General features: G+C 43.2%; 1 long non-coding RNA gene across 1 annotated transcript in view; it reads left to right on the top strand.

Moving 5' to 3' along the window:
* LOC132679297 (uncharacterized) overlaps positions 1-20,417 on the top strand; it is a 72,951-nt gene extending 52,534 nt beyond the window's left edge. The window contains exon 3 of the long non-coding RNA XR_009610065.3: positions 19,081-20,417. This is a non-coding gene — a long non-coding RNA (uncharacterized LOC132679297). The remainder of the gene's footprint in view (positions 1-19,080) is intronic.
* Positions 20,418-20,636: the final 219 nt, after the last annotated feature.

Raw genomic sequence — 20,636 nt, 5'->3', positions numbered from 1 at the left:
GGCTCTTCAGCCAAAGGTTCTGTCTCCTCCCTTTTTAAAATTAAAAAGAAATTTTTTTCATTAAACATTTTTTTAAATATTTATTTATTTCTGAGACAAAGAGAGACAGAGCATGAGCAGGGGCGGGGCAGAGAGAGAGAGGGAGACACAGAATCTGAAGCCTGTTCCAGGCTCTGAGCTGTCAGCACAGAGCCCGACGCAGGGCTCGAACTCACAAACTGTGAGATCATGACCTGAGCTGAAGTCGGTCGCTCAACCAACTGAGCCACCCAGGTGCCCCCTGTCTCCATCCTTTCCAACATGGAAACTCCTCTTCTGAGTTGCTGAGCACGCAGGTACCCACCTCTGCAGGTTTGCCTGTCAAACACTTGCTTTGGGTTTGGGCTTAGCCTCTTACTCTTTAAACAAAGGGAGTGGAGACCCAGCGACATCTCCAAATGCACTCTCTGCCTTTTGAAGCTTTGAGAGGCTCCTTGCACGGGCATAAATCAAAGGAGAGGGAGCTTACTCATTTAGCTCGTCAGAAAAATCCCACTGTCATCATGTCACATACAAGAGTTTATTCTTTTAATAGCTTTATTCTTTTCCCGTTAGGAAAGGAATTATTCCAGGGCACTCATTCCATACTGTATATTAGCCATTTCATTTTTCACAGAGGGAAAAAAGTACCTTTCCACACATGATTAATACTGCAGTTGAATACCAGAAGAGCCGACCATGTGCTGGCTTTGGGCCATCCATCAGCAATTTAACATCTGTAATCTAGCCACAGTGAGTCACTGCTAACATCATGAACAAATCATGGCTGGTCCGTGGTCAGAGCAGTTTATGGACCTTGTGTGAGCAGAACACACATTCTCTCCTGGGATCTGAAAATGAGGATGGCCTATAAGGAAAGCCACATATGAGAGGACCCATAGAGTTTTGTCTTTAAAACGTGCCCTTTTTTAAAAAGTTTATTTATTTATTTTGAGAGGTAGAGAGAAAGAATGAGTGGGGGAGGAGCAGAGAGAGAGAGGGAGAGAGAAGAGAAGGAGAGAGAGAGAATCCCAAGCAGGCTCTGCATTGTCAGCGCAGAGCCTGATGTGGGGATTGGACTCACGAGATCATGACCTGAGCCAAAGTCAGACACTTAACTGACTGAGCCACCCAGGTGCCCCAAAACATTCCTATTATATTCTTGCCAATGGGAGTTCAAAGCCCTGTTCTTCTCCCCTTAAAGGAGATCAGGAAGACAAGAAAGGCTCATGTTCTAGAGACAAGGGGGCAAGAATTGTCAGAATGGGGCTGTTTGCAGGATCAGAACAGTGGCATAAATATTCTCTGATTTTTTTCTCCAATGGGTCTGAATTGATAGCACAAGTTGGAACCAACTGGATGGGGTTGGCATCCCAGTTCACAACTGAGCATTTGTCTTTGGATGAGCCGCTTAACCTCTCTGACCTCCTGTTGTCTCTGGGATCTATACCCACAGCCCAGGGCCCGTGTGTGAGGCCCCGTGGAGCTGCACTAACATATGTGCATATGGTGCCTGACGCATAGTAGGTATTCACAGAACATATGTTTCTGCTCTTCCCTGCCTCTGTCCTCTCCAAAGAGAACTACGTGTCTTGGTCAGGATTAACCTATCAAGACAACTTTTCTGGAAGTTAGTTGAAGGGCAGATCCTGTAGGGGAACATGAATAGCTTTATAAATTGCCTTCAAAAGTCGCACCAAATCCTTTAGTCAGTTTTAAAGGAACTGTTTACCGCTGCATATGGCAGTCATTATTTGGAATAATAAACCCTCTGAGAATCTGAACATTCATGGGCCAACAGATGGGTCAACTTGCTTCGCAATTTAACAAAGTAATTTATTTCAATCACTGGGACAGGGCATGTGAAGATTACTAATTCAGTTCACAAGCAAAAGGAACAAACACCAATACGTGGCTGAATTGTGCAGCCATTATGGAAATGCACACCTGTTCAATTGGTTTTGAGACGGTCTTCATTTCGATTAGTCTTCCCTTTCCTTCGAAGGTGTGTATAAATTGCCGTGGATTCTTCTGCCGAAACTCATGTGCTAATTGGCGTCAGGATGAGATAAAGATCTCAGGGAAAATTTATACCATAGCGCAGGTAAAATTAAGGTCATCAAAGTCGGCGTTGGGAAGTAAAACAGGTGTATCAGAAGTATATTCTTGTAATAATTGGGCAATGTGTTGTTCTTTCTTCTTGAAGCAGTCTGCCCAGGGTTTAATAGGGAAGGAAAAAAGCCAGGATCTTCCATCGTTCATCTTCGGATCTGCTTAAATCTTCCACATCTTGACATCTTCTCTCTTTCTCCATCCATGCTTGCTCGGGCCAAAGGGAGCAAGGAATAGAAAAGGCGGTCAGAGAGTTTCTCAGGACATGTCTGTGCTCAGAAGTGGAATTCTAGGTGTTAAAACGAACTGGAGTGGAATACCCCCGATCTTCCCATCTCTTCACCCCACACCCTCATACCGAATTGGACAGAACCTCCATGACGTTGTCAGGAAGCTTCCCACAGAAGATGGCACTCACTATATGTTCGATTAGATTGTTAATGCTACAAGGATGGCTTCATTGTCCTTTTTGAAAGGAAGATACTTTTCTTTCTTCTATACAGCCTTCCTCCACTTTGAGGACTGCTGTTATTAATTCAAAGTAAATGATTTCTCTCTTCCTCACCATCCCTCCCTGAATATTTAGTTATTGAGTTGCCTTCTCTCTGCCAGAGGCCAGGCTGGCCACTGTGCTTTTAACCCCACATCATCCCTCAGACAGCGGGGAGATGGAGGAAGATACGGCAATTATCGTTCAGCGGAGAGATTGCTACAGTTGGAGGTGAGTGTGGGTTATGAGGGGACATCGAGCCAGAGCTATTAGAAGACCTTTCTTTCTTTCTTTCTTTCTTCTTTAAATAAGTCTCCATGCATATGAGGACAGTGAATAAATATCCCGGTAGGGCTGCAAAATTGCGATGTATCTTGCAAGTTTATACTTACCAAATTTTCAACACCCACACAAACTCAGGGACTGTACACATAAACTCCTTTAAAGGCAGCATCAAGTCTCAGTTTGAAAAATTCCACGGATCCAAGGTCTGGGCCAAGTGGCCCCCCCCTCACCTCCGGGCCCACCTGGCCCTCGCCGTCCTGCCTTCCCAGCTCCCCTTAGCTCCATTTGGACGGCCTACCTCCCCACATCCCTGCCCGGCCTCTCCTGAGCACTCTAAGCTCAAAGTGTCTCAAACCCACATTTTCATCCTGTCCTCAGTCACCAAATCAGTATTTCTGTCTCCAGTGCCTCTTGAGGTAGCACCGCATTGTCATTCCCCTAGTGCTTTGGCCTTGTCATCGTTCCTGACACTCTGACCTGTTTTCAAGAACAGTTGGCTCTTCCTCTGCCAGTACCTCCAGCCCCACCTACCCCGTCCCTCCTCACTGCCCCTTGCCTCGGCTAGGGCCCTGGGGCCGTTCACCTGAATTTTCACAGGCCTGGCCAGAGGCGTCTCCTCCTCCAGCCTCTCACCCACACGCTCCACCTCTCGCCCACCTGGCAGACGGTTCCTCCTGGTACCCAGGCCTCTCCCAGCTCCCTCTGGCCCACGGAATAAAATTGAAACTTGCCAGCCTGAGGATCAGCCCTTTCTAGAAGAGTCACTTCCCATTCCTCTCTCTTATCCTTCCCTTCACACACTTTAAGTGCACAATAAGCAAGAATGCTGGCTGTTCCTCAATTTCATCTTTGCTTTTCCACCTCTGAGTGTTTACGGACGCCGCTCCTCTGCGGGCGATCCACCGCTGAAATTCTGCTTGTTGAAACTCTATCCTTCCTTTAAAGTTCACTTCAAATGTTTCAGGAAACCGTCCCCCCCTCCCTGCCCCCCTTGAGCCAGATGCATGGTTCTGTCTTTTGAACACTAGTAGCTCTTTGATTCTTTTACTGTCTTATGAAACCTATCTTTTCCTAACTTGCATTCAGCTCAATCCCAGTCCACACACACTTAGCAAGTACCTGTTAGGAGCCAGAGACTGGGGTATGTGCTGGCGGTAAGCAAGATAGATACAGAAGATCCCTTTCTGGGGCGCCTGGTGGCTCAGTCAGCTAAGCACCTGACTCTTAATTTTGGCTCAGGTCATGATCTCCTGGTTCAAGATTTCGAGGCCTGTGTTGGACTCCACACTGACAGCATGGAACCTGCTTGGAATTCTCTCTCTCTCTCTGCCCCTCCCTTGCTCTCTCTCTCTCTCTCAAAATAAATAAATAAACTTAAAAAAAGAAGATTCTTTTCTTCATGGAGTTTATAGTGTAATGGAGGAAGCTGACAGGTCAATAGTCAATTATAATAAGATGATCAAGTAAGATCATATCCAATGGTAGTACAGAGATGGGCTGCTCATGTAGACTGTAGGAGAAGCAGGCCCAGAGTGGGGGAGGAAGAACCCACACACACAACCTTCAGTTATTTATATTTTAACTTATCTTTTCTGGGTGGACATGTTCTTGAGGGAACCTGGCTCATACTGCTGTATCCCCTGTAGGTCGGAGTATGATGCCTACACATAGGCAATGAAACAGTGTGGAAAGATTTTTTTTCCCCAAAATAACGTGTTAAGTCTTAAGTTTGCAGGAAGTTCCCTGGTGGAGAAATAAAAGCCTCAGGAGAAAAGTAAAATAGAGTAAAATGCAAAGAGGATTTCTGACAGTAAAGCTTGTACATATTTCCAGAGCTTGAATTGGCCAATATGCTGTCTCCACGTGGAGAGCTGTCTTCATCATTTGTCCCATTTTACAGCTTTCACAAATAAAGGTACAGGCTTTGGAGCTGAGATCAGGAAAAAGCCTCTGAAGTCCAATGGCTTTGCAGCACCATTAGTCCCCTCTGGAAACTGCCAGGACCTTTAGTAGAATGATTTATGTAGAGCCCACCGTAGGGGTTGGATAAGCAAATGCTGAGCACTGAACATGGTAGAGTTTGAGGGAAACCTTCTCAATCTTATAATATGTTGGCTGGGATCTACAGACTGGCAAGCTGTTGGCCAAACCCTTTTCTTTTCCTTCTCGGGATTGGATGTGCAGTCCTCGCCTCACTTGTGGTTCGTTTGGTCAGGCGACTGAGTTCTAGCCCATGGAATGGGAGCAGACCAGGTGGCCACCACCTCTGCCTTCAGGCTCTGTCTCTTTGCTGCAAAGCGCCCTGTGGAAGATGCAGTCAGAGATGGAAACAGTTAGGGTCTTTGCATTTCCATGTGAAAGCTGCCAGCTTGCTTGGCACGCCATGTTGGGCTGTTCGGTGAGCAAGAAGAAAATTTCGACCATATCAAGCCACCGAGACTAGGGTTATTTGTTAGAGCAGCTGGTGTCACCCTAACTAATACAATCCACTCTCCACCGTGTTCAGGAAAGTGACGACAAAGAAGCAAAAGCATCCCTGACGGGCTCACTGAGAGACCAGACTTGCTTTGTGCTGGGTTCGTTGCTTTGTCTCTGAATGCCCTCGGCAGGCCTCTGGAAGCTGTCGCTTTTAGATTTGTTCAATAGTATGTTTGAAGTTGCTCTGCATTAAATTAAAAAATCAGTAGTTTGAATGTGGATGCAAATTCCTAATAGCTTTAGCAACTGAAGAAAAATTTCCAGATGTTTCACAAAGCACTAAAATACTGTACATTGTTTTCTTTTTCAATGGGAAATTATTCACAGGGCAATAAAAAGTTGTTTTTTCAGTAAACAGATTATGTTTCAGTCTGCGGTGTGAACACTTAAATGGAACGATGCAATATGCCGCTTTTTTAAAAGAGGGTTTTAAACATGTCAGTACAAACCTTTCAGCCCTCTGTCCCATAAATTCCACTTTTTAAAATGAAATCAACCTGAGCCTTGTGAAAGCTCACACTACTATATCAAAACCAGTGAAATCTGCCTGTTTATTGCCGCTGATGGAATGTGGCAAAGAAACATTCTTTTCACATGGGACAATTTCTTCAACTTTACACCAAGTGAAATTTAATTGCTTTCACTTCCTGGAATCATTAGGCATTAGTCCCTCTGGAGGCGGAGCCAAAAGGAGAAGGTGAAAAATACGTCTGTGTTTAATACATCTCACCTTGGAATTTTTATCCTTCTTCCCTCCCTTACTGGTGATGTAGCAGGTTCCAGCCTGGGAAGGCACTTCAGACAAATTTAAGGAGGAGGGAAATTATAAAGGAAAAGAAGCAACAGGTGTCCTGTTATGACCAGTAGTCCCCGCAGAGGTAAATGGCATTCAAAGCAATTCCCAATCATTGCTATCAGTCCAACACTTGGAAATTTCTGCTTCTTTCAAGTTCATTTTTGGGGTGTGTTTTTCGTCTTCACACATAAAAAGGTAGTAAGTGCAGTACCAAGTCAGCAAAAAGAAGCACGGGCAAGCGTTTCTCTGGGCCATGCTTGTATTCCCGGCCGGCCGGTCAGAATTGGACGACACAAGTGCTGTGCAAGATTGGTATTTGTGTTGCAACAGATTGTCTCACTTTTCAACGGGATTCATCGATCCTTTTAGAGTTAGTTATAACCCATCTATTAGAGTTTTTCATGGAGTTTTTGAATGAGTGTTGCGGTGAATACTTGATAGGAAGAAGGAGAAAGGGTGAAATTAAAGGCCTTTGATGAAGTGACCACCCTAAATGAAGGTGAGCATTCTCTTCACGGACAAGGGAAGACAGAGGGGAATGAGAGCTACTGGGAACTCAGGGCTTCCAGATCACACTCCCTTTGTAGAGTGAGGTATACCTGTGTTACATGTTGTAAATGTCCCCGCTTCTGAGAGCCCTCATCCCAAGATAACCTGCAAAGCATTCATTGTGGTCCTTGGAAGGACATGGTGAATAGATGTCTGAGATTTGAAGACCCTTCACTCTTGGGAGCCACCAAGGACGGGATACAGAGTTGAAAAATGTCCAAGGGGGAAAGCAGAGCAGGACTTTTTTGGGGGGAAAGGGGAAAAACAGTTGTGAGAAGAGCAATTTCTTTACAGGCAGGAATTTCAATTTGTACACATGTTGGTTTCACAGTTCAATAGAATTGGATTCTGAGCATCCTGGAAATCAGGTTTGTTTTTTGTTTTCGTTTTTTAAAACAATGGGCACCATTCATACCTAATGGCGATCTATGAACTCTGTGTGTGTTGTGTGTATTTAGACAATGAAGAAAATAATTATTTCCTAATAAAGCGTTTTACAATGTGGATAATTTGGGGTGCCTGGGTGGTTTAGTCGGTTGAGTGTCCGACTTCAGCTCAGGTTATGATCTTACAGCTCGTGAGTTCGAGCCTCACATCGGGCTCTGTCTGACAGCTCAGAGCCTGGAGCCTGCTTCGGATTCTGTCTCCCCCATCCCTAACCTGCCCCTCCCCCACTCACACTCTATCTCTCTCTCTGTCTCAAATATAAATAAACATTAAAAAAAATTTTAGATGTGGATAATTTGGGTGCAAAAAAACCCCCAACTTGATTGAAGTCTCTATATTTCATTATGTTTGATTACTCAGACTTCTGGTTTACTTTGAAGGCATATTTTTCAGAATAAGAGGATAGAAGGTATTTCATTTGATTGTTCATTAGCTTGATTTTAAGCTAATAAATATTTATTTTTTAAGTTTTTTAATTTATTTTGAGAGAGAGAGAGAGTGAGTGAGCATGAGCAAGGAAGAGACAGGGAGAGAAGGAGAGAGAGAATCCCAATCAGGCTCTATGCTGCCAATGTAGAGCCTGATGCAGGGCTCGAACTCACGAACATTGAGATCATGACCTTAGCTGAAACCAAGAGCCGGATACTTAACTAGCTGAGCCATCCCGGTTCCCCAAGTTTATAAATATTTAGATAGCTGGTTTTGGGGCCTCCATCTGTCCTGTTGAGCCAGGCCTCACAACTCTAAGGGGAGGGACCATCCTAAAGATCCGCAGCCTCTTCCTTTTCTCTCCCTTACATCCAACAGAGAATAAAGATTTTCCCCCTCCAAAGCCCTCCCTGAATTTGCTTCAGGGGCTTCCACTCCAATGAAAAGTTTAGTTTAGGAGAAGTTTCTCCTTATTAAGAACTTTGTCCCACAAGGAAGGAATGCTTTCTGAGGGCCCATGTATAGTTTCTCTTCTAGGCTTTGGGGAGGTTATACTAGCCAAACAGATCCAGTCTCTGCTTTTATGAGGCTTAGTGGGGAGACAGACATTTAAAACCAGACTAACTCAACCCACTTATCTACCATGTGGTCAGTGTGAGGAGGTCTGCCGAGGAAGGTTACAGAGTCTGCGAGGGTGCATGAGGCAGAACCTGGCAAGATTTCTTTATTGACTCTTTCTGCCAAGACTTGACAGTTGAGTAGGATTTGATTGGGAAAAACAGACATGAAGACTATTTGGGGCAGAGCTGTAGTTCAGGGAGGCTGGGAATGGGCAGCTGGTGGGGGAGGAGGCTGGGACAGGTGGTGGGGTGGGTGATAAACAGGCTGGTCATACACGTAGGGAAAGTAGAGTGGTGGGAAGTCAGCATGTAGTACAAAGGTTTGGAATGGGCCTTGCCAAAATCAAAGTTGCTTGCAAAGATTTGAACCTGTTCATCCTGGGGGGGTTCTAAAAACATTTTTTTGTGTGTCACCTGGGCTGAATATCCTCTTGATGGGGCTGCAAGCAGAACTTTGTGGGCCATGGTAAGACTTCACATAGTGATCTGAGAACAATGGGAAGACATCAGAGGGTTTTAAATAGAAGGGTGTCTTATCAAGTTTATCAAGTGCCACCAACAAAACTGTCATCTTGACCCAACAGAATTAGTAGCTCCCAATGTTGAGACTTAAGGGCTTTGCAAGGAATATTATAATGTGTGCGTGTGTGTGTGTGTGTGGTGTGTTTATGACAAGTCATGATTATTAATTTTTAGAAACTGTTTAAAAGGGGAAGGGGTTACCAATGTTTATAGCTGCCCTATCGACAATAGCCAAAGTGTGGAAAGAGCCCGAATGTCCAACGATGGATGAATGGATAAAGAAGATGTGGTATAGATATACAATGGAGTATTATTCGGCAATCAAAAAGAATGAAATCTTGCCATTTGCAACTACGTGGATGGAACTGGAGGGTATTATGCTAAGTGAAATTAGTCGGAGAAAGACAAATATCATATGACTTCACTCATATGAGGACTTTAAGAGACAAAACAGATGAACATAAGGGAAGGGAAGCAAAAATAATATAAAAACAGGGAGGGGGACAAACCATAAGAGACTCTTAAATATGGGAAACAGAGGGTTACTGGAGGGGTTGTGGGAGGGGGGATGGGCTAAATGGGTAAGGAGTATTAAGGAATCTACCCCCCAAAATCATTGTTGCACTATATGCTAACTAACTTGGAGGTAAATTAAAAAATAAATAAATTTAAAAAAATAGGGAGAAGGGATTAGTGAAACATGAGGACATTTGATCTGCCTAATTGCTGTTCAGTCTAACAACACACAGCTACACTAAAAGAGAACTGAACTCAGTATCTGACTTATAACTGTTTGGGACCAATTGATTTTTGCAGTAATCTCACTCCTAAAAAAAATTGTATTCTTAAAAGAAACTCATGGTGAGAGGAGCAGAAGCTAACGCTGACATATCAGTCTTTGATATGGAGGTACAGTAGGCAGACATGAATTTTCCCAGATTAAAAACAAATGTGTAATGGAAGTTGAAATATAAAGAATTTCTCCATTTATCTTCTTGACTAAAGGGAGAAAAAAGCATCATACACACTGTAGATCATTTGAGTTTTAGGCTGATGATTTGAAACATTTTTATAATAATTCAGTGGCTCTTTTTGAATATCCAGATGTTAATAATGGTTCCCTGCTATGTGATTAGGAATGAATCTGCCAAGGAAAAATGAAGCCTTCTCTCTTGGGGAAAGTTGAGTTACTTCTGTTATTTTCCCAGGCTTCCTGGGGAAGTCTATCAACATACGAATAAATGATGGGAATAGGAGTCTGGCTGGTCACCACGGAATTATCGGCCTTGTTTTTTGAGTTAGACCTTTATTATTTACACACTCAGTTTGAAATACGACAAATGTAGTAGCCTTCCAATGATTTTATTCCTTGAAATCCAGCAGTCCTTATAGGTTTTGAGGTTGGAAAGCCTGTGCTATTTTAAGAAAAGTTTCTGTTGTCATTGCTTGTGAAAGCCATGACTGCTGCCTAAATTAAGAAAAAATATGAATAATATGAATAACAATGGGGGGTTTCCTTTCTTTAGGTTAAACTTTTTTGGGGGGAAGAAAAACATCATTTTCTTTTTAAAGAAAAGAAACATTTAGAAACTATAAACCTCTCTTAGAGACGTCTCTCAGAGTAACCAGCTTGGATAGTTTTTGTTTTACTGCTCTATGCCTGATATGGCACTTGCTTTAATTTTCTCCTTAGTATCGAAGGTACCATGCTAAGGCATCTTCGGTCTAGAATCCCTTTCAGAATAATTGTGTTCAAGCATTACAATACTTCATGTGGTCTTTATCTACTTTTGCAATCTTCATGTATACTTAGGAATTGGAACATTTCTGTTATAATGCTTAAAAATGAAGATTTAAATAAAAAGGCCTCTAGATCAGAGGCTTTCAAGGCACGGTCCATGGACTGTTTCCTGGGAATCCACAAGATCAAAGTGTTTTCATACTAATAGTAAGATGTTATTTGCCTGTTTCACTGTCCTGGCATTTACACTGAAGGTACAAAAACAATGGCGGGTCAGCTTGCTGGCTCCTTAGCATAAATCAAGGCCAGGCACCAAATTGTACTAGTGAGCATGTATTCACCACCATGTACTTACAGAGGGAAAAAAGCCACTTTTACTTAGGAACACCCTTGATGAAGGTGTAAAAATTATTCATTGTATTAAAACTTGACCCTTAAGTGTACATCTTTTTAATGCTCTGCGTGACAACATGGGACATGAGCGTTAAGGCTTCTCCTGTACCTTGCAGTACAGTTGTCTTGAGGAAAGGTCTTGTGAGATACTCTGAGCCGGGAGCTGAACAGTCACTTCCTCCACGGAGTCCCCTTTTTACCTGCAAGAATAACACACACATTGTGGATATTTAGACTTGGCAGATGTAGTGGGTCTTTTTTATGAGAATAAACAAAATATGCTTTTTATGTCAAAGAAGTCACTGATTGTAATGTATGGCTAATAAATAATGAATGCAAGCTTTCAAGAGAAAATTGGAATTTTGGAAAACTTGTATTCAGCACCATGAGCTTGATAAATCCAGAATATTTAAAGACTTTTCTGATGACATCAGAGGTGATAGTAAAGCATGCAATACTTTAGATACTGTAATATTAAATGGGATAACATTTGGAAGAGTGAACCAACATTTCCCCAACAACCAACAGTCAATGTGAAGAAATCATGCATGGGTAAAAGAGTCATGTAAGGTGCAAAGTAGAAAATGGATTTTAATGTAACGAAGCATCAAAAGTTAATTTTTATGGTTTCAGACTCTGTAGTACAACTAACCTTTAAGAAATTACCACTTGTTGAATTTTGGTGTAGTATCAAAGAAGAAGATCCACAATTATCTGATAAAATTACCAAAATGTTTTCCCTTTTAACCACTTAATCATGATGGTAGACAATCAAAACAATGTATTGCAGCAGAATGAAAGTAGCAGCAGATATGAGAATCCAGCTGTGCTAAGTTAGACAAAGAGAAAAATTAGATCTGCAAAACTGTAAAATCATGCCATTCCTATTACTCAATTAAAAAAATAATTATGGGGCGCCCGGGTGACTCAGTGGGTTAAGCGTCTGGCTTCGGCTCAGGTCATGATCTCACGGTTCATGGATTTGACCCACGTCGGGCTCTGTGCTGACAGCTCGGAGCCTGAAGCCTGCTTCAGATTCTCTGTCTCCCTCTCTCTCTGCTCCTCCCTCACTTGCACTCTCTCTCTCAAAGATAAACAAACATAAATTTTTTTTAAAAATTTAATTGTGGTAAAATACATATAACATAAAATTTACAGTCATCACCATATTGAAGCGTATAGTTCAGGAATGCAGTGCATTCACATTATTGTGCAATCAATCCATACAACTCTTTTCATCCTGCATCAGTAAAACCATACCATTAAACAACAATTCCCCATTTGCTCACTCCTCCCCAGCCCCTGGCAACCACGCTTCTACCTTCTGTCTCTATAAATTTGACTACTCTGGGTACCTCATATAAGTGGAATCACAGTATTTCTTTTTTTATGCCTGGCTTATTTCACTTAGTATGCATTTTTGTTCATTTTGGGAGATTAAAAAATGTTATTTATGTTAACATGCCCTTATTGTTATTTTAACGAACGGTAAATACTTTACAATTCCCAGTTTTAAATTCTAATACAATCAGTACTGATAGATAAAAATCAGCTCTTTGCAATGCTCAGTAAGTTTTTCAGAGTATAAAGGGGCCCTTAAGGCAGAACGTTTGAGAGCCACTGTTGTTCTAGATACATTGTGTCACGGAAAGCTTATCACTCTGTATGGTTCAGAGAGCCTGAGTCATTTCTCAACATCCTACAACTAGCAGATGCCCGAACTCAGATGCCACCTCTTTCAGGAAGCTTCCCCAGAACTAAGTGCTCTCTCTTCTGCTCTCTAGGTGTCTTACACACGTTTTGATTGTGCCAGCAGCTGCACTACCGTGGTTTTAATTCTTTTGTTTTTCTTCCCACCCTGTGATGGCTATCAAGGCAGGAACTGTACGATGTTCACTTTGCATCTCTATTTATTCTGTATTTACATTAACTGAATACTTAATAAGTGGATGGATGACGAAAGCCAGATGGTGGCCAACAAACTTTGAAAGTTACAGGTCAGCTGTATGTCCAAGTGCATGATGTGGAATTTTAAGGGGCTCTGAACTGAATATTGTTAATGGTTATTATATAGTTTAATGGGTTTGAGAAGAAATACCTTTCATGTGGAACTTGTCATTTCATAGATTTCATTGTTCAGTATGAGCTTAACGTTAAATGTTAGGTAATTAATATTCTAGTGAGTACTTTGGAAAGGCACAAAATTGCGAAGGTGGCCCTCTAATGCGGAAATTTGAAAAATTGTGTCTTATTCCCAAATAGTATTACTTCTGATGAATAAGTTTTCTTGCTGTCCTCCTTTTGTACCTCTGCTGATTAGAAGAAATCTATTGGTTGAGATTCCTCGAAATCTTTTTTTTTTTAATTTTTTTTTAACGTTTATTTATTTTTGAGACAGAGAGAGACAGAGCATGAACGGGGGAGGGTCAGAGAGAGGGAGACACAGAATCTGAAACAGGCTCCAGGCTCTGAGCTGTCAGCACAGAGCCCGACGCGGGGCTCGAACTCACGGACTGTGAGATCATGACCTGAGCCGAAGTCGGCCGCTTAACCGACCGAGCCACCCAGGCGCCCCTCGAAATCTTTATAACATGTGCAAATATGAATTAATACAGAATATAAGAATGTCATAGTATGGGGTTTGAAAGCCCGTGCTAATATAGCTTAACAAATGTTTTTTAAAACCTCATCTTTTCTTCACAATGGCTTTATTTCTTACTTGTTGAAAACATGCTTTGAAGTCTTTCTCTTGATAGATGTTCTGTTTCTCTAAAGACATGGAACCACTGAGGAAAGTTTTTGAACTTGATTATAAAGAGTCTGTGTTAAAGATTAAAAACTCGTGGAATGACACATTAAATCCTTGCACTCTTCATATGTTATTAGTAATAAACACAGTTAATACGTATAGATGCTGCCATGATAAAGAGATTTTCAGTGCTGTGAACATTGTTTTCTGATTTACTATGATTTGGGTATTTATTGATCTAGGACAATTTCCAGCCTGAAGTTATTAGGGTTTGGGGTCTAAATTAGGCAAGATATCAGAAGATCTTAAATTCCATAAGGAAGAGTGTCTGGGAAATGTGCCTTTTGCTGGTCTCTGAGGAGTAAAGCTTTTGATCTTCTGCATACTTGGTTTTGATTTACCTCCAAAGCCACGTTGACTACTTTGGCGCTCACAGCTACAGCGGAGTCTTTTAACTAGAGTGATGGGGCAGGCTTCAGTTCCCGTTGCATTCAGACCAGATGCAGGTCTTGTCTTCCCCTCCCCACTTGAAGAGTGTGGGGAGGATGCATTATGAATAATGTCTTCCTCCTAGGGACCTGGTCCAGGGATCAGAATTTTTTGGAAGTGAGTTGGCCTGCTCTTTTATCTAACCCTGTTTCGCTCTGAAAATCACAGACTATCTGAATTGAAAGGGAATCAAAGACAAAGCTATCCAACACGCCTCTTTCACGGTAAAGAAACTGGGAACTAGAGAGACTAAGTAATTTGCTCAGTCAGTTGTGAATTGGTGACTGAAACTCAGGTCCCTCATCAGAAGTTCAGTTTTCTTTCAGCTACCAGCTAATGGAGAATGTTCGTGGACTCCTTGGAACGTAGTCCTGGAGTGTATAGTGAAGTGGGGTCAAGCCCACCCCAACTCCTCTCTCCCTCTCTCTCTCTCTCTGTCACACACACCACACACACACACACACACACACACACACACACAGCATTCCAGTCTCAGGTCCAACCCTCAGCAGCTGTATGACCATACTCAGCTCACTTATGGAAACTTCGGCTCTAGGAGGCGATTGTCTCCGCAGAGATGCTTGCTCCTGTTTGGGCTGTGGCGTGGATTCCATGAGACCATGTATGTGGAAGCCCTCTGTGAGCTGTAAAACGTGGATGAGCGTAATGTAGTGGCATTAACAGAAAGCCAAGCCCTGAAATGCTTTAGTGTGTGCACGGGTACGAGAAATCTCGCAAGGTGGTGGTGAAGCCTGCCGTGTGTTCTCCTTTGCATAATTCACAACTCTGTAATTATAATATTGTTATAACCAAACAGGCAGTCCTCCCCCTTCCTCTCCTCATCCCTTGCAGCTTCTTAAGCCCAATTCTCAATTTCAGACCTTACTGGAGGTCCCCGTGGGCCTTCGGTTTGTTATTTCAAAGCTATGATAAAAAGAGTTTAAAGGTATAGACATGTTTAAGAAAAATATACGTATTGCTCTGGGCCTTTTCATTCACTCTGTGATATCTGACAACCTTGTTATACTTGCTAGAGTTGTGGGCTGTGGGGTTTTCGGTGGGGTGGGGCAGCTGGGTTTTGACCCCTGCTCTGCTCTGTGTCCCTTTGGATCACTGTGTAAAATAAGAAGGCCGGCTCAGAGGACCTCTTAAGGCCCTGTCTCAGCCAGCCCAGGCTGCCCTAACAAAATACCTTAGACTGTGTGGCTTAAACAATGGAAATTTCTTTTCTTACAGTTCTGGAAGCTGGATGTCTGACACCAGGGTGCCAGCGTGGCTGGGTTCTGGTCAGAGTTCTCTTCTAGGCTCCCAGACGGTTGGCTTCTCTGCATCCACACACAGCAGAGAGAGAGAGAGAGAGAGAGAGAGAGAGAGAGAGAGCAGTTTAAAAAAAGAGTTTCGTTTTTGTTTTGTTTTGTAACCCCACTTTTTATTTCTTACACGAGTTAAGAGACAAAGGCATGCAAAATAATAACTATCCATGTTACAGGGCACACAATATAGAGAGAGTTAATTTGGGACATCAGTAACAGAAAGGGAGAACAGAGCTTTCTGGGGCAGAGTGGGGGGAAGAGTTGGGGGGTGGTGACTTTGTACCCTACTGAAGTTAAGTTGGTATCAGTTCAAACCAGATTGTTACAAATTTAGGATGCTAAATGTAATCCCCATGGTAACTCTAAAGAAAGAATTTAACAGATACACACAACAAGAAATGAGAAGGGAATCGGGTTCACTGTAGAAAATCAACTTCATTCCCAAAAAAGCAGTAATGGAGAAAACGAGAGACAGAAAAAGGTAGAAAACATAAAGAAAACAAATAACAATATGGCAGAAGTTCTTCCTTATACTAATTACTTTAAAAGCAAAAGGATTAGACTTTCCAAACAAAAAACAAAACTTGGCCAAATGGATAACAGACAAACAAAAAAAAATGGCTCTTTTCTGGTAAGGGCACTCATCCAATCATGAGAGGCCCATCTTCACCATCTCATGTGAACATAATTTTCCCCCCAAAGCCTCACCTCCAGATACCATCACGCTGGGGGTTAGGAGTTTCAACATAATGAATTTTGGTGGGTGGCAGGGTTGGGGGGGGGGTGGTGGGAATGCAATTCAGTCCATAGCAGGCCTCTTCTAATCGAAAGGCTGCGAGTCAACATTACATGTGGAATGTAATGCTAAGTACTGAGAGATACCAGAAAATTCTTGGTACAGAAAATCCATAAAAGATCTAACTCCTAAGGAGGACATAGCCCATTTGGAAAGCAACTGTAGTACAAAGCCATATGAGGAACAAGGGCCTGCAGAAGTTCAGAAGAACGAGAGAGCACTTAAGGCTGGGAGAATTAGGATGGCTTCCTGGAGGAGGTGGCATCGAGTTGGATTTTGAAAGATAGCAAGATGTCAGTAAATGATGGTGGGTGTGGGGTAGGTGCCAAGTGACAAGCACAGAGATGGAAGGGGGTTGGAGAACAGATGAGTCAACCTGCTGGCCTTGAGTTTAGTTGGAGATAGTCCCGGAAATACTGCTTCAACTCAGACAATCCTAAAAGCCAAGCTGAGAGTTTTGGAACCTATGTGATGCCTGGAGAACCTCTTTATTTTGTTAACAATCAAAGTGGACTTTGGGGAAAAGTAACCCTACTGCAGAGATGGGACTGCCTGGGGCAGAGAAAAGATGAACAGAGAGACCAGTCTGGAGCCTATAGGGAAGTGTAACTTCTCACTTTCTCTTAAACATCTAGGATGTCCGTTGCAAAAAACAAACAAACAAACAAAACAAAAAAACCAAAAACAGCCTTGGACTTATTCACCACTGGAAGCTGCAACCGTCCTTCTGGTTTTGGCTTCTGCTTTAGGTAATCAGATTTATTTCCTCTTGTCAAGCATTCTACTCTGTTGACATAGTAGACAGAGGCTCTGGGTACATCCTGATAGGCGTCTGTAGCCAGGACAAGAAAAATGTTTTTAGGAGCAACTGACACAGGGGAGGACTGGCATTTCACAGGTCCCTGCAAACCACTGCTTTGGCAGGACTGGACTGCCTTGCTTTGGCAGGACTGGAAGGAAAGCATGAAGAAGAATGTGCTCGACATACGTGACATCTTAGGAGCCATCCTCTTGATGGATAGATGACTTTTGGTCCAGTTTTCTGTATCCCTGACTCCTACAAGTTGAGGCAGGCAGTCTGTTTGCTTTTGTAATCCAAAATTCCTTAGGCTTCTCCTGCTCTTGAACTTGACTGTTTCTGGCCGCATGGCAGGGGCACCTGCGCCCTCCTGTCCAAGCCTCCTGATCTTATGTATGGGTCTATTTCCCATGGGTTCACACACAGCTCTCAGGGCCCCTTTTGGTGCCTGTTTCCTCCAAAGGCACTGGAGAGTGCTGATTCCTGGACACCGACTATTGGAGTTTCTGAAGATTTCAGAAGCTACCAGGCCTCCTTCAGCTCTCACTCTACTAGAGCCACTTTGTGGTCAGAGAGAAATGGGGAGAGGTGGTCCACGGTTTCCCCTCGGGGTCTTTGGTGTCTCTGGCTGGAGCTAAGAGCACAGACCTTCTTCCTTCCAGGCTGTTTACTTCCTGATAACAAACACGCGAACCCTCTGGTCCGCAAGATTTGCAGATGCGGCCGGACCCTGAATCGCAGAGCCCGAGTCCTGCCACAACGCACGCCAGCCCTTACAAGGTTTGCTTGTGCCCTGTCTTGGTTGTGTAAGTTTAAAGCTGGCTGGGACAGCGGAGCAGGTGCCAGGGGCACTGACGGCAGCTGCTCACAGGGTGTTGGGGGCTCTCTGGTGGGCCAAAGGGTGGCCCAGAACCGCATGTAGATCTGAGGCATCAGCCAGGAACGTTTCATTTTCACAACCCCCCAGAGACAGGCTGGGTTTTCACGGTATCAAGACAGAGCTGGGGTTCTCAGAGGGACGAGCTCTGTGACAAGACTGCTGGCAGCTGAGTCCACTGGGTTCCTGGGGAGGGTAAGGGACAGCGATGCAGGACAGTTGTCCTGATACACCTGTGCCAGACCTGCCACAGCACCACATACCATATGGTCTCATCGTGCCCTGTTTGGTCCTCCTGGGCATATCTGCCGCTGATTCCATCTGAGCTCATGCTGCGCTTCCTCAGTCGTTACGGCTTTTTATCATCCACTTTATTACCCACCTATTGACCTATCCCCTACTGACAGATATTTGCGTTGCTTTTAATCTCTTGCTGTTTTCACAGTGGTGCCATAAGTTATATCTAACATACATCATTTCACAGATGAGCAAAGTACTTGTAAAGGGCAATACCTTTCTCGAAGCAGAATTGCTGGATCAACCAGTATATTCACTTAAACTTTAGGTAAATATTACCCAGTTGTTTTCTGTACAGGCCATCCCTCTCTCCACTCGCACCAGAAATGTATGAGAGTTTCCATTATCTCACGCTCGTATCAACACATTCTATTTTTAAGCTTCTTGGTCTTGCCAAACTGACCCGTGAAAAAAATGTTTTCTCGTAATAGTTACAGTTTGTTTCCTACTATCCTGAAAGAGGTTTTGCACCTTAAGAGAGCACCTACAAAAATCACGTACCACCCAGCCCTTTCTGAGTAGGCAGAGGACAGAAGGGAAAAATAATTCAGAAACCGAGGTCTCAACCAGCTGAAAGATCACTGTCATACGTTCCTTGAGGACGAGCACGTGCCTTTTTCCGTTTCATCTCCACTGGCGCACAAAACTCACCATAAACGTGTGTCAGGTTGAATTTGCGTCACTTTGGTGTAAGAGGGGAAGTCTTTTTCATATCTGCCCTTCAAAACTTTGATGTTTTCCTTTCAAGAGTTTGGAAGTGCTTTCCTGAAAAATTCAGTTCAAAGAGTTCAAGTTTCAATTCTTGTTAGAGTATTACCTCCTGAAGGCTCCCTTCAACAATAATGCCATTATTTCCCCGACTTTGTTGTTGTCTTTCCAGAATCATTGTGCATCCGTGAGGAAGGTGTCGGAACCACGCGGCTCTGAGGGCATGGGGAGAAAACATTCTGTGAACCGTCTGGACTCCAAAGCTTGAAGAAAAGTTTCTCAACAGCCTGCATCTGCTACCAAAGTTTTCATGTTGCACGAGCCAGTATTAAACGTCAGTGAATTACAGCTTTTTGGTGCACTAACCTTAACTTTAAGACATTTACCAAAGGAGTTCTAATCACTGGAGCCCAGGGGAAACATTAGTATTATAATCTATACTGCAGCCCAGTATTGAAAACTTTATTAGCATGCGGGATGATATATCAAGATCTGTAAAAAAAATGAATCATTTTCGCAATTTGTCTTTGCAACCATTAAAACTTTCTATAAACATAGATCTATGCATCCAATAAAGAGCATCCAATATGATGCTTTTTGTATGCTCAGATTTTTCAAAATTTAGGATAACAGTGGTAGTGGCAATGAAACTGATATCTATGTTCCTTGTTCTGCCCCCCGTCGGGCATAGAGAAATATCTGTTTTTAGCCACCAGGTTCCATGCTAGATGCCATGTAAAAAAAAGATTATGGATCAGATCTCATTGCCTCTCTTCTTCCCTTCCTGCTTCCTTGTCTTCTTTCCTCTCCTCAGGTAGATGCAGTCAAAAGCGTATGTAGGTGTACTTCTGGTTTTTCTAAGCCTTTGTACAAATACATTATTTTTTTCTGAAAACCTTTTCATTGGCAACAAACCCTAAGAAAGTAGGTGACTCCACAGCCCAGAAATAGTGGTTACAACACCCCTTTCTTGTGCAAAAATCTTCTTTTCGCGTATCTGAGTGCTCGGTATTCTAACGTTAGGGTTTTTATCCAATTAGTTTATTTGTTAAATATTTTTTAATGTTTGTTTATTGTTGAGAGAGAGAAAGAGAGGGCGTGAGCAGGGGAGGGGCAGAGAGAGAGGGAGACACAGAATCCGAAGCAGGCTCCAGGCTCCGAGCTGTCAGCACAGAGCCCAATGGGGGGCTTGAACTTGACAACCGTGAGCTCATGACCTGACCTGAAGTGGAACGCTTAACCGAATGAGCCACCCAGGCGCTCCTTGCCTTCCTTTGAATTACTAGCCTTGGCACTATGGATTTAAACACGAAATGGACTGGCAGGGTCAGAGTCGTGTATTGGAGTGTCTGTTAATTTAGATGCTGTGTGATGTTGAAGCTGAACCACATGACACTGAGCCCCTCAGAATAGATGGTGTATATATACTAACGAGCTCATTGGATGCTTCATGTGGGGAAGACATGATCATAAATGGGAATACAGCCAAATGAACATATAACACCGAAAGTTTGGCAATGCAAGGAACAGTTATCCGGGGCCAAGAGTGAGAAAACAGATGGGTACTCGGACTAGACCACCCAGGCGGGCACAGCCAAGGTGCTCATCACGGTGGTGTGGATGATTGTCCAGTCAACTCCCACCTCCTGCTCTCCTTGCGAAAGATCTTGGGTGAGAGAGGGTCCAGATACAGGAGGCAGAAGGTCATCAGTAGAGACACTCCAGTGG

Source organism: Panthera onca, chromosome A2, assembly GCF_046562875.1.
Source record: "Panthera onca isolate mPanOnc1 chromosome A2, mPanOnc1 haplotype 2, whole genome shotgun sequence".
NCBI lineage: Eukaryota > Metazoa > Chordata > Mammalia > Carnivora > Felidae > Panthera > Panthera onca.
This window is presented reverse-complemented; position numbering and strand designations above follow the sequence as displayed.